The sequence below is a fragment of the Rhagoletis zephyria genome, unplaced genomic scaffold (assembly GCF_001687245.7).
Source record: "Rhagoletis zephyria isolate East Lansing unplaced genomic scaffold, Rhagoletis_zephyria_1.1 Rzeph_scaffold_01242, whole genome shotgun sequence".
Classification (NCBI taxonomy): Eukaryota; Metazoa; Arthropoda; class Insecta; order Diptera; family Tephritidae; genus Rhagoletis; species Rhagoletis zephyria.
This window is the reverse complement of record NW_016158326.1, coordinates 128760-142447: the sequence shown is the minus strand read 5'-3', so window position 1 is coordinate 142447 and position 13688 is coordinate 128760. Positions and strand designations below refer to the sequence as shown.

General features: G+C 37.6%; 1 protein-coding gene and 1 long non-coding RNA gene across 2 annotated transcripts in view; both read left to right on the top strand.

The window, feature by feature from the left end:
* The first annotated feature begins 2701 nt into the window (after window positions 1–2701).
* LOC108363318 (uncharacterized) lies at window positions 2702–10585 on the top strand. The gene is made up of 3 exons (XR_001847601.1): window positions 2702–3328; window positions 3470–3658; window positions 9596–10585. It is a non-coding gene; the product is annotated as an uncharacterized LOC108363318 (long non-coding RNA).
* A 2944-nt stretch (window positions 10586–13529) lies between these two features.
* Window positions 13530–13688, top strand: part of Su(Tpl) (Suppressor of Triplolethal) — a 7763-nt gene continuing 7604 nt past the window's right edge. Inside the window, exon 1 of the mRNA XM_017616659.1 lies at window positions 13530–13688. The gene's annotated coding sequence lies outside the window, so the exon portion shown is untranslated.

Genomic DNA, 13688 nt, shown 5'->3' with positions numbered 1-13688 from the left:
TTTAGCTTTTAACTCTCTAAGAGCCACCTTGACCAAAATATTAAAAAAATATATATATATTTAAAGTCCTGATTGGTAAAAGTTCAACCCAAATATTAGTTAGAGGAGCAACCTGTCATCTTATATATTGTTAACGAAATCGAATTCCCATACAAATCTAAGTCTGCGTTCTGTTCCTATGAGTTTTAATATTATTTAACCGAAGCACAGTGGTCGGAGAAGCCATGTTTTATGCGAAAAATTAGAAAGGCTGTTACGATTATAATACTACTGCGGGATCGCAGTATTGTTGTAATGCTAAATCCGAATATGCGATACAATTTATAGTTTAGCAGTTGAGAGCTGTCAATTCAACTGCCGATTTCTCTAAAATTAACAAAATCTTTTTGAAAATACCACTGATTATGTTTTTTGATTTGCTGATCACGAATTTCATGTCAATTTAAAACCTTGACAGTTGACAGCTGCCGAATGGACTGTGAATTTTTCTAAAATAAGACAGTATTTTTCAAAATGCCACTGAACAGGCTTTTAGACATGCTAATCACGAATTGCGTGTCAAATTAAAACCTTCCAAAATTTTATAATATACGAGGAAACATATCTAAAATTAATTTGTGATGAAATTATGAAATAATAACAGTAATTATATTTATAAATTAGGGATAGTTGGGGGCGTTTGCTATATGCTCAGCCCAAACAATTTGATCTAGGCCCCAACAGTTTTTTTTAAGTTTTCTTTTTATTTCATACGAAATTCGTCATTTCCAAAATTACAGTTTTCTCATTTTTAAATGAACTTCTTCAGGTATGAATGTCTGGAAATTTCGGACGCCATACTGGATTTTTGTTTGAAATTTGTTATTAGCGAACTTGAGAACCGCTAAATAGCAAATTTCACGAAAATTCAGTAATTTGTATAATTCTTGGACGCCATATTGGATAAGTTATTGGATTTTTGACCCTCGGCCCTACAAATTAGTTATACCTTTTTGAAGAAAATATTTCTTGAAAAATAAGCCGTGTTATTAAGGTGTTCATAATTTAGCAACCCAGATTTATTATGTAATATCTCAAATGAAATCATCATTTTACATGTTTAAGAATTAAGATCAAACCAGTAATTAATGTTATAATTGAACGTATCCATAAAAAATTGTTAAGAAAGTTATCAACTCATAACTGTTAGAGCGCACCACGATAGAATCCGTTGAATTAAACGGATTTAACGGCTTTCTCAGCAGATATTATTGTAAGCACTTATCAGTTTTAAGTTCGTTGGACNACCACTGTGCGAGAGGGTATATAACCCCACCTAACAATATCAGTGACCTAGACGAACAAGAGATGCTGATGGACCTTAAAAACGTCACAAGCAAAATATAAAAGCGTATGAAAAAGTGATCTGGTCGAACTTCGAACACTGGGCGATACTAGTATTGATTTAATACATAGAAAGCAATATCGATATTGGCGATTCTGGCAATTGTTTCGATTGCGATTTATGGTTAATAGTATCGGAAATATTGATAGAGACATATATCGATAATATTACCGATAAATAGGTCTATAAAAATACCGATAAATATATACATATATCGATGTAGATAAATTTGTTAAACACACTTACAAAGTCAATGGAATTTCTGATTAAAAACTTGAAAAGTTAGGTGGTATGTAAATGCATTTCATTGTCATGTATGTATGTACATATGAGTAAGTACAAATACAGTACAGTAAAACTCACAAAAGTTTAGGCACAGAGAATTTTTCACAATGTATGCAAAGTTTTTATTTTAATTGCTTTTCTCTAATTAAAAATAAAGTTTATACAACATCAAAAAACATAAAATTAAAGTTTCTTGATTGTAGTTGCCTTAACACATGAAAAAAGCGGAAAAAGCAACAACAGTTTACGTGGCGACCTTAGCTCAGTGGGTGGACTACTGGCTTGGGTCGTTGGATCGAATCCCAGTGAAGAAGTCTGATGAGAAGATGGGGTGAGATGGGAAATAGCAGCTATAACTTCTAATCGTCATGAAAATTTTCAACTTTCTAACCGGATTTTTTTTTTTTTTTGATTTTTGATTATTCAGTTTAGTCGCCTATTAATTTAAGTTTTAAAGTGCAATTTTGAAGTTGCTAAAAATTTCGTTGATTTTTGGTAGTTTTTTTTTTGCTTTTTTTTTATATGGAAGAGATTAAAAAGTTGAAAATTTTCATGAAATTTTTTTGAACATTCCTGAGTTTTGCACAAAGTTTATTTATATATTTTTTGTCGTAACTACTATGAACTACATATATATGTACATATATTTATATAGAAAATCGGCGTAGTGAAATTAAAATAAGAAACTTTGCATAGATTGCGAAAAATTCTCTGTGCCTAGACTTTTGTGGTTGACTGTACATAAATGCAAATGCACATATGTATGTATGTCTAAATCTGTGTATGTTCTTTTTTAAAGTTACGTATACAACCTTCATTTGAATTAAAATCATGTGTCTAAAACAAAGCTCCAAACTTTCACGTGAATCCAATCAATTGTTTTCGAGATATCCTACCTTTATTTAACGGCTATCTGGCCCTTGGGACTGGGAGTGTTTAGCTTTATATGAGTTTTTCTTCAAATTTCTGCTCAAAGTGGTTTATGCTCGCAAATGAAAAATGTGTTTATGTGACAATAAAATGAAAGGAAAAGTGAAAAAACATTGCAAAACAGATCAACGGTTATCTTGACGAAAAAAACAAAAAAAAAAACGGTAAACGCGACAGTATTACGATAAGCAAATTATGCGCGCAAATAGCTAAAGCAAATAATGACAATTGACAAACAACTAAGTAAAAATAAGAGCTGCAATCGATCGATCGCAATAATCGATACAAGTGACGTGAGTAAGCGGAGCGCGTATTGAAAGAGAACGAAAGTGGCGCCGGCAGCGACATTGTTAGGCAATATTTATACATGCCTGCAGAAAAAGTGTACTCGAAGTAATAAGTAAACTACAAATGAATGCATTTTATTTTTTCCCCTACAAATAAAGCTCTCGAAATTCACCAAACACCAGCAGTAATCAAAACATCCCTAGAAATCAAAAGAGAACAGCCGGAATATTTCATCAAAGTTAGAACGTCAAAAGCCCCAAAATCATCAGCCAGACCACCACCACAACCAGCGTCGAAAATCAACAATAGCAACAACAATTGACAAACAGGAACGACGTGAAGTGAATGCATTCAGTGCGATTGGACAACGAAAAGAGATAAGCCGACATTGAGCAAAAAAGAGTGCCGTCGTCAACTTACACAGGTCATATCAAACATACAGTAAGCAAAGCAATTTATTCACAGCAAACAAATGGTTCGTAGATGCACTTAAAAACAGCTCCATTTAAAAAAATAAAAAATACAAATCAGTACCTAAATATGCTTCTCAAAAGCTCAGTTACTAATCTAGTAATTTTGTAGAAATTTTCATCATCACGTCAAGCGTCAATTTGTGTGCTTCAGACCAGTTTTCCGCAACGCGAAGCTAAGCATATCATTTGATTGCCATTGGATTTGTCCTGCCCGCCGTCGTCCTTTGTCTGAACTTTAAAGCATACCTATTCACTCATACTAGTGGTACGAGCCTAACAGTGTCAACATAACTAGAGAGTAAGTAGATCAAAGGTTGAAACGACAGTGATTTCATGAAAAAATGCCATTATACGGTATCATCACCATAATTCACAAAGGCCCTAACCAACATTTTTTTTTTTTCAAAGGATGACGTAGGAGATTTGGAGAGAGTAGTTAAGCATACGAACTCGCTTGCGGTATGTTTTTAAACAATCCGTATTAAACGGTACAGCGGCCAACCTACGTCTACGCTACGTCGTTGACTGTTTGAGCTTTTAGTGCCAAAAACAACAGAACTAAAGCTCAGTTATGCAAGACTTAGACATAGACTTGACTTGAAAATTTTATATCTGGCAAATGAGCAGGCGTGTATGTAGTTACCAAAAAAAACTTCACCTAAACACTTGCAGTTTCTATGATTGCCAGATGAATTACATTTATACAAAAAATTATACTTGTGTGGCATATTTGTAGGGCTTTTATTAAAAAATAAAATGGCAGCATTATTCACTCACGGCTCTCTTTGCACTTTGAAGTTTAAAAGCTCAGTTAGGCAAGACTCAGACTTGACTTGACTTACCTAGAAAATTCGGCAGCAGGTGCGTCGTGACTCACGAGTCATTTGTGTACGTGTTGACTCGCCTTCGATTATACACAGCTGAATCATTCAGAGTCATGACGGGAGTCATGTTGGTTTAACTAACACATATTTATTTTCACAAACACATCCAAACCGACTCACGAGTCAGACGCACTGTGTATTCCGCCTATTAGGAACGATTACTCTCCGTGTCATCTATTGCTTTTCTCTTTTTTTTTTTTTTGATCCTCAGCATTTGTATTTGTACCTGCAAAATTGTAAACGTTTAATTTGTTTGGGGTAAAATTGAATAAAAACTACAATTGAAATAAATGGTTTTAAGCGTATCAAATACTGATTTTGATTTATTTATTTTCTGTCTTTATTTGAAAGTTTGTTTTTCGAAAGCCATATGACTTGCATGTATACAAAAAAAAATTGTAGGCATATTAGGAGGATTTTTATTAAAAATAAGTGAAAACACGATATGGTAGCATGATTCTCACACGGCTCTCTTTGCACTTAGAAACTTAACTTAGAAATCAAAAATATATAGTTCCCAATTTTCTAAGTGAAGTTGTTTTTTTTTTTTTTTGGTAACTACATACACGCGCTGCTCATTTGCCAGATATACAATTTTCAACTCCAAGTCAAGTCTAAGTCAAGTCCAATTCTTGTATAACGGAGCTTTTACAAGCAACTTTTTAAAAAGCCCTCTCTGCCCTTGATACTCTTTTTTATAATGTTTTTTTTTTGCTGTAAAATAAAAAATTTGTTGGTTAGGGCATTTGTGTGTTGTATGCACGCTTCTCTTACTTACGCCGAATGAAAATGTTTTTCAAGCACATTGATCCTATCAGATTTTTTTGTCTAGTTAGTTTTTTTTTGCCTAGTTACTCATTCCGAATTTAAGCAAAATCTAAGCAATATTTTTGTAAACCCAATGGTCTCCAGAAAAAAAACCCTATGCATTCTGCTGCTAAATCGTCGCCATCGCATTAATCCATATGTAGATCTTTCGAACACTCCAAGGGCCGCTTCATAATGGGTTGCTGTCATCGTCCACGTTTCTGTACCATACAATAGGAGGCGCATAATAAAAAAGGCTGTGTTATTTGTCTTCGTCGAGAAGGGATCTGACGTTTCTGTTTTTTCGATTTGAAGCAGTACTTCTTAGTTGGAGTGATTCTCCTGGTCTATAAGTAAATTACGCTATCTATGCACATACTTTTTCGAGAGCAACGTGAGTTTGCCGATTATTTTTTTATGAATCGAGATAGATATAGGCATATATTCACCGAAATACTCAGAATGAAGAGACGACTCGTGGAAAATTTGAGATATCTCAACCAAATTAGGTATGTACGAGTATGTTGCCTATTGTCCGAGGTGGGTTAGTGTTGCAAATGGGCGAAATCGGACGGTAACCACACACCTCCTATATAACGGTATTTTCGAAAATTGCAAAAAACTAAGATATTTCCGCAAACACGATCCAAACTGTTGAAACTTGTAATGTGAAGTAGAATTTTGGCATAAAATAAGACAATTTGGAAAAATGTGCATGGCACCGCCTACTTATGACCACAAATGTATGCCTCCGTAACCGGTTTATCAATTTCAACCAAATTATATAACCAAGGCCACCCCCCAAAATAACGGTAATTAACAGAAACTCGATATCTGCGATATATACACTTCTATTGAAGCTACTTCGCTCAAAATTTATATTTGCCATAATATCTTAGCCAAAAATTAGATTATTATACATTTTCGTATAATGGGCGTGGCATAGTCTACTTTAGACCACAAATGTGTATCTAGGTAACCGATTTATTAATTTCTACTAAATTCGGTACACCGATTGCCTTTGTTACAGAAAAGCTATATGTTGAACATATTTGGGCTAAAATTACGCCTTCTTCCTTCACGGTAAATTTCACAAATACCAAAATTACGATATTTCAATAACTATGGATCTAAATTGCTCCAAGTTAATATTATAATAATCCCTTACCAAGAAATGCGATTATTTAAGACTTATCCTTTAGGATCGCCTTTGTACTGCTTTTCCTGCAATCTAGATATGCCGTTGTCCCTCATAGGCAACTCTTCGTTTATTTTTTCTTGGATTTTTAATAATTGCACAAACATTGCCGACTAGGTGGGTACAGTCATTCCTACGACAGCCGGTCGGTTTTACCCGGCTAAGGGCTGTTGCTTCGGCGATCTAACCCCGTTAAGGTCGGAGAAATCCCTCAAAATTTGTAGGTCCGTAGGGCTACATCTGCTTCGCGTACTTCTGCTCAGGGCTGGTATCGAGTCAAATCCTGGGCCAAAACCCTACACCTTCTGCGTGTGCCAGAGACGACTACATCATAACTCCACCTCTTTCAGATGCAACTCCGGTAAAGGCTGGAGTCACCTACGAGTTTGCTCAGGCCTTACGACTCACAGACAATGGACCACCTCATTCGTGACCCCTTGCTGCTCAAACCGTGCTGCCTCTACAACTTAAACACTACCGCATCCCAACACATTACAATAGACAACACCACAAACCACACCACCAACACAACCGCACCACCACCCACACGCCGCCGCCAACAACACTTGGTTCATCCGACCATCTGATCGTTGTGTCAGTCCAGGCTATTCCGTAACGGTGCATCTGTGAAGTGCAACACCACCACAGCCTCTACAGCAGCACGCAAAGCAAGTGGCGGGCAGGCAACACACCGCACGAAGATTTTACGATTCAACTGTAACGGACTACAGAGCAAGATCGAGAAGATAACAGTCTTCATGGGGCGGCATCGAATATTAATAGCTGCGGTCCAAGAGACAAAGTTGCATGACAATTCAACACAGTTGAATTGTGTCGGATACAACGTGCACCGTCGAGATCGCGAGCGAGATAATGGTGTTGGCTTAGCATTCATCACGCACCAAACTGTGCAGTATCGTCTTATCGAAGAGACATCGACCGAAGGGATACCATCCGTGAAAACCGTATGGTAGTTGGCGACTTTAATGCGCACACGATATTTGGCATTCAAGCCTGTCGAATGATCGTAGGGGCACACACTTGGCTAAGCAGATAAGCGATTCGACCTTCTGCACAATGAACGACGACGCACCCACCAGGATTATGGGCAGCTGCAGTAGCTCGCCTGACATAATTATCGTAAGCGCATGTCTGATAAACAGCATAACTTGGCGACCTATGTTGACATGGGCATCATACCGCCTGCCCATAATCATCTCGATTGATAAACCTGCTGACTTTGCTCCCGTGCTTCACGGCACCTATGTCAACTTCTCTAAAGCTTATTGGAAAGGCTTCGCGGATGTTACTGAAAGCATTTTTATTGCCCTTCCCACACCAACCGATGCTCATCGTTCCGCAGGGTTGTCACTGCTGCTACAGCCCGCTTCATCCCAGCTGGATAGATTTCGGATCCCCGTCCGAATTTTCCTGCTGAAGATGCTGTCTTAGTCGATGAGCGTGATAACCTTCGTCAGGCCGATCCCGGAAATCCCCGTATCAGGGATCTCAACACGGAGATTCGGAAACTAATGAACGTACATAAGCGTAAGAAGTGGGAAGAGCATCTGAAGACCGGTAACTTCGCCTGTGACGTGAGCAAGCTTTGGTCAACCATGAGGTCATCTGCAGTTCACACTGCATCCTCCGGCGGACAAAGCCAAGCGTCAAGGGGCCAGAAGGCTGCACAAACTGCCAACACCCAGTGTGCCTCTTATTTTCACCAGCGGCGAAGTGAGGGTAGCCATCGGGAAGGAGAAAGCCTCCAAAGCCATTGGACCCGACGGAATTTGCATGCTGATGCTGAAAAATTTGGGGCCTCCACTTCACCTACGGAATCCTCAGCAACGCTTTTCACCAGTTGGACAAAGGAGGTCAGACTGCAACTGGGTATTCACGTCGATGAAGAACCAATTCCGACGGTGAGCAAACCGAAGATCCGGTTCTAAATTACGCAGCACCACTGTTGTCGCCGTGGACTAGTAGCACGCCGTGGACGAAGCTGCGGGCAAAATAAAACACAGCACTCCCGGACAGCGACCTGATGCCTTCTGTTGTCGCCACGAGATCATCTACATGACAAGGCTAAAATGCTCCCCGTTAGGGAGCATAACATAATGCTCTGCAAGCAATTCCTTGTATGGTGTCACCGACTTGGGCACCCGAAAATACATCTGCTTGCGGAAGAACTCTCGCCACGGCACATCAGAAGGCATCTATATGAACTGAGGGACGAAGTCCAGAGGCTCATAAAACAAATTCTAGACCCGACAGCATACCGAAGGCCTTGAACGGCATTCACAGGGAGCCAGTCTCGAGTTATATAGACTCTCGACCTGTGAATGCCGTTCTGGGCACACAACCACCAGACGTGGACGAGACAAAGCTTCGTCTGCCTCGGGAGACTCGATCCACAATTGCCCAACTTCGCTCTGGCAACTGCAGCAGGTGAAACTCGTACCTGAGCATAATAATTACAGATGAGCCAAACGAATGCCCGACATGCGGAGAAACGCCCCATGTCTCGGAAACATCTATTGGCATGCCTACTGAACACCACCGTGCTAACGCCTGTGTCCTTATGGACAGACCCCATCGAGGCTGCACGCTTCCTGGGTCTTCCGTTAGTAGATCTTGACGGCCACGATTGAGGGACTAACCGATCCGGGCGGGGTTGTTGTAGCCATTACAACTACTAGACGGGTAGTTTAGTTGATCTACATACATATATATGTACGTAGTATCTGCGAAAAAGCGAAAAAAAAAACATAAAAGACAACTGTAATTTCAAAGTCCCCCTGTAGGTATTTATAATAAGGCTTAAAGTTCTATCCGGATTTCTTCAAAATCGGTATAACCCGGGAATACGAATATCTGTTTAAAAAAAAAATCCGCTTATGCGGATATCCTAATAACAAAAAGCACAGATATTAACCGNGCCATTACAACTACTAGACGGGTAGTTTAGTTGATCTACATACATATATACATATGTACGTAGTATCTGCGAAAAAGCGAAAAAAAAACATAAAAGACAACTGTAATTTCAAAGTCCCCCTGTAAAAAAACCGCTTATGCGGATATCCTAATAACAAAAAGCACAGATATTAACCAGATATTCGAAAATCTGAACATACGGATATTCCCAGCCCTACTTTCCATTTAAAATGAGTAAATTTATACTGTTTGTACTACAAATGTGTCAATGTGAAATGAAAAACAAAAAACAGCTCGGTTGAAAATATACAAAATTTGCACTTTTTCATACATATTACTGTCAATAACCCCTTAAATGCTGCTCAAGTACTTTTTCACAGAAAAAAAAATAAAACCCATTTTTTTGTAGAACTGTTTTTCGTCGAGCGAAATTCGTTCATAACTGACTGGCTTTTACGGCAACAACAACAACAACAAGGAAATCCAGCAATTTGTGAAGATTCGTGGAGTGTTTTTGGCAATCGCCAGAGACTAATCTCTATTATAATATATACCTAAACAATACCGTAATACTTTATTATAAGCAACAACAACGAAGCATTGCACTGCACCAGTAGTAGCGGTGGTGATCGAATAAAGTACTCAGAGAATAAATTCCAGCGAATGTGACAACAATAAAAACAATATCAGCAGCGGCAGCAAAATCAGCGGTCGAAATAATTCGAAAATAGTCATAATTGTGTAAAGAAAAAGATACACAAGTGTGTATTTATGTACAACACAGCCAGACGCCCCGCACTACACTGCCCATCGCACATTTTGGACCGTCGTTTATTTGCTCGTTAGTACATAATTTACTCGTTGAGGTTTCCCGACGAACGTGTTTATTAGCACAGCTGTATCGCTGCAGGTAATAAACGAATCGTGAGAGAGAGAGAGATAGGGAGATTTGCTATAGAGAGAGTGACACACAGACTAAAAAAAAAAACAAAATTTAGTAAATGATCGATTTTATGAGAGCGTATTACTCGGTATGTTAAATAATACTATATAAGACAAAACTGGTTTCTGTTACAAGAGAAAGGAAAGCATAAAAATAGAAAGAAAAAATATCGCTTAACAACAACGAAAAACACGGTTGCTATCTGTGTCCGCATATAGAAAATTCTCTTCCAAACGGTTCATCAATTATTTGAAAAGCAAAGCAAAGCTATAAAATTTTCTTTTGTTTTAAGTTGCTTGATTTGGGTGCAATTATTTAGCGTATTTTTTAACGCTCAATATAGAAAAAAGTAAGTGCCTGCAAAAAAGAAGAGCAAACGGCAAACAGAGAGCGAGGGAGTTGCAGAGAGATCGTGATTAATTGAGTGTAAAAGGTCGGAGAGTGATTGCGTCTCAGNCGTGAGAGAGAGAGAGATAGGGAGATTTGCTATAGAGAGAGTGACACACAGACTAAAAAAAAACAAAATTTAGTAAATGATCGATTTTATGAGAGCGTGAATATACTCGGTATGTTAAATAATACTATATAAGACAAAACTGGTTTCTGTTACAAGAGAAAGGAAAGCATAAAAATAGAAAGAAAAAATATCGCTTAACAACAACGAAAAACACGGTTGCTATCTGTGTCCGCATATAGAAAATTCTCTTCCAAACGGTTCATCAATTATTTGAAAAGCAAAGCAAAGCTATAAAATTTTCTTTTGTTTTAAGTTGCTTGATTTGGGTGCAATTATTTAGCGTATTTTTTAACGCTCAATATAGAAAAAAGTAAGTGCCTGCAAAAAAGAAGAGCAAACGGCAAACAGAGAGCGAGGGAGTTGCAGAGAGATCGTGATTAATTGAGTGTAAAAGGTCGGAGAGTGATTGCGTCTCAAAAAAAAAAACTATTAAAGAGTCACCACAAAGAGAGCACGAGAGAAGAGTACAAATTGCAAACTTGTTTCGTTCGACTTTGTGCTGATATGTCAATAAAAAACAAACAACAACAATAGTCACAGCAACGCATAAGCAGTCAGGCAGCAACAACAAATGATACAAAGCACGTACTAAACTGAAATTAAAGTAGCAGTAGCAGCAACACGAGCACAACAACAACGACAAAAGCAAGGCAGCACTACCTAACCAAATAGCCAACCAGCCAGCCAGTCAAGCAACCGCTTGAAAACAACTCGTTTCGATTTCGTTTCACAGATACCTTTCGGACGTCGATAAAGATACCTTTAATTTAAAATGAACTTAAATTAACATATACTATATATGTTTGCGTCGCGTACCACACATAATCAAGTGGAGAGAGTGATTGAAGTGTGATCGATCGAGCAGTAAAGTTATTTAGTTTTTTAAAAGTCAAGAAAAATTCACGCTGAAAACACATAGCGAAAATTGTACAAATCATCGTCGTAATATATAAATGATACATACATACATATATGCAGTCATATGAACTAAGTGCGTGAAGAAGAAAAAGTGTAACGACAAAAGAAAAGAAGAAACCTAGATTGTGCGTTGAAATTGATCAAAATTTTGCAGAAACAAGAATTTAAAGTGAGTTTGAAATCAAAAACTAAAGCAGTAGTAAATGCTGTAGATTCGTGAAAAGTATTTCGAAAAGAGCAAAAGAAGCAACAAAAAAACCCACAATCAGAAACCATTGAAACCACACGATCCCCAGAGCAACAAGAGTAGAAACAACAACAAATAACTTGTAGAAACGAGCAAAAATTCCGCTTATATTAAAATGAAACGTTGACAAAAACAACAGGAAAAATAGTAGAAGAAGAAGCGAAAAACGCAGCGCTTTTGTTTTTGTTGGATTTTTTCTTTCATTTTGACATTCTACAAGTGTGTGCATATTGAATTAAACATATAAAAACCATACACAGATGATTTTTAGCAAAACCAACAAGAACAACAACAGCAGCTGAAATTCAAAGACAACGTCGCAAGGGACACCACCACTGTAGTGCTTATATACATATATATATAAAACTAGCCAGGCATATATGTATATATATATATATATATATAATATATATACACATTGACCAAGCGAAAACACTGACTTCGACAACGGCAACGGCAAAATCAGCGAACATATATATTGTTGTCTCGCTTTGCCACACCAAATGTAGTCATTGACAAATGGAGATACGTACAAAGTATCTTGCAGATACCACAACTGTTCGTACTTTCATCAGCCGTAGTAGCAGCAGCAGCAACAGTAGCAATCGTAGCCATAGTACTAGCTATAGCTATTATATTAGTAGAGACCAAAGCAGCAACAGTGGTGGCACTAAATACCAACAAAAACAACACGTGAATCTACACCACAACAGCAGCAACAACAACGAAACCTACCATTAATATAATCACAAGAATAACAATAGCCAATACCATTACACAAATATAAAGAAGAAATAGAAAATATAGCAGCCCATAGCAGCCCATAGCAGCAGCAAATTCCTCCAGTCTACCTTAACCTAATTAAATAAATTCATTATTATTTAATAACAGAAACATATGTAACTATATTCATTTGTATGGAGAACATACCCAAAACTACCAGTGGAATAAACGTGTCATTTTAACTACACATATAAAGCTGATTTTTACCCGTGCAAAAAAAAAACAAAAAACAAAATAAAAGAACATTAAAAAACTATCACGTCAAACGACGGTGAGCAACAGCCAGTCAACAAGGGCAAAACCCATACACAATTAGGCCACATAAGACAGTGACGGCAACTGCGAAAAAGCCCCCCTGATATAGACAGTAAACAGATCAGCAGGCACATAGCACCAGCAGCCGTGGTGCTTGTGGCTTTGTTAATTTTGTATTGCACATCGCGTACACGCACGCACACATTAACAAAAGGCGATCCACAGTCGTCGAATTAATTGACAAAAAATAAAAAATAAGGCAAATTATTCGTCGCACTTTTGCTTTATAGAATCTAAAAGCATATAAGATATACCGTATAAGCAACCATAGTACATATACAATGAACTGTATTAAGAAATTTGTACAACAATAATCAAAGTAAACACAATCTTCAAACATTGAAAAGGAAAATTCTAGTACTAACCACACGTCCTAAGAGTTATATTGTTGAAAACAAAAACTACTATAGTGGCCAATAACAACAACTCTTCCACGGTTGATGCTTCCTAAAAATAAAAATAAAATAAAAAAAACCCATTAAAAATCTCGAACAAACGAAAGGACTTCCACAGACGTAAACGAAACCGCCACGTAACACCAGCGAGCACTACTTAGCAGACCTAGTTTGAAGGCATCGGCGCTATTTGAAAGTTAACATATCGGTAAAGCCTTTACTATTGTGTTTTCCGTTTGACTTGATCCTCAAACGTCAAACCCATTTTACGTTCAGCATTCCTAATTTGATAAAATTTAAAAGGATTTCGTTTTTACGACAACTCTATAACAAATCGTTTTATTCCTTCGTTTGTTTCGATTTTACGACGTGTGTACAAAGCGT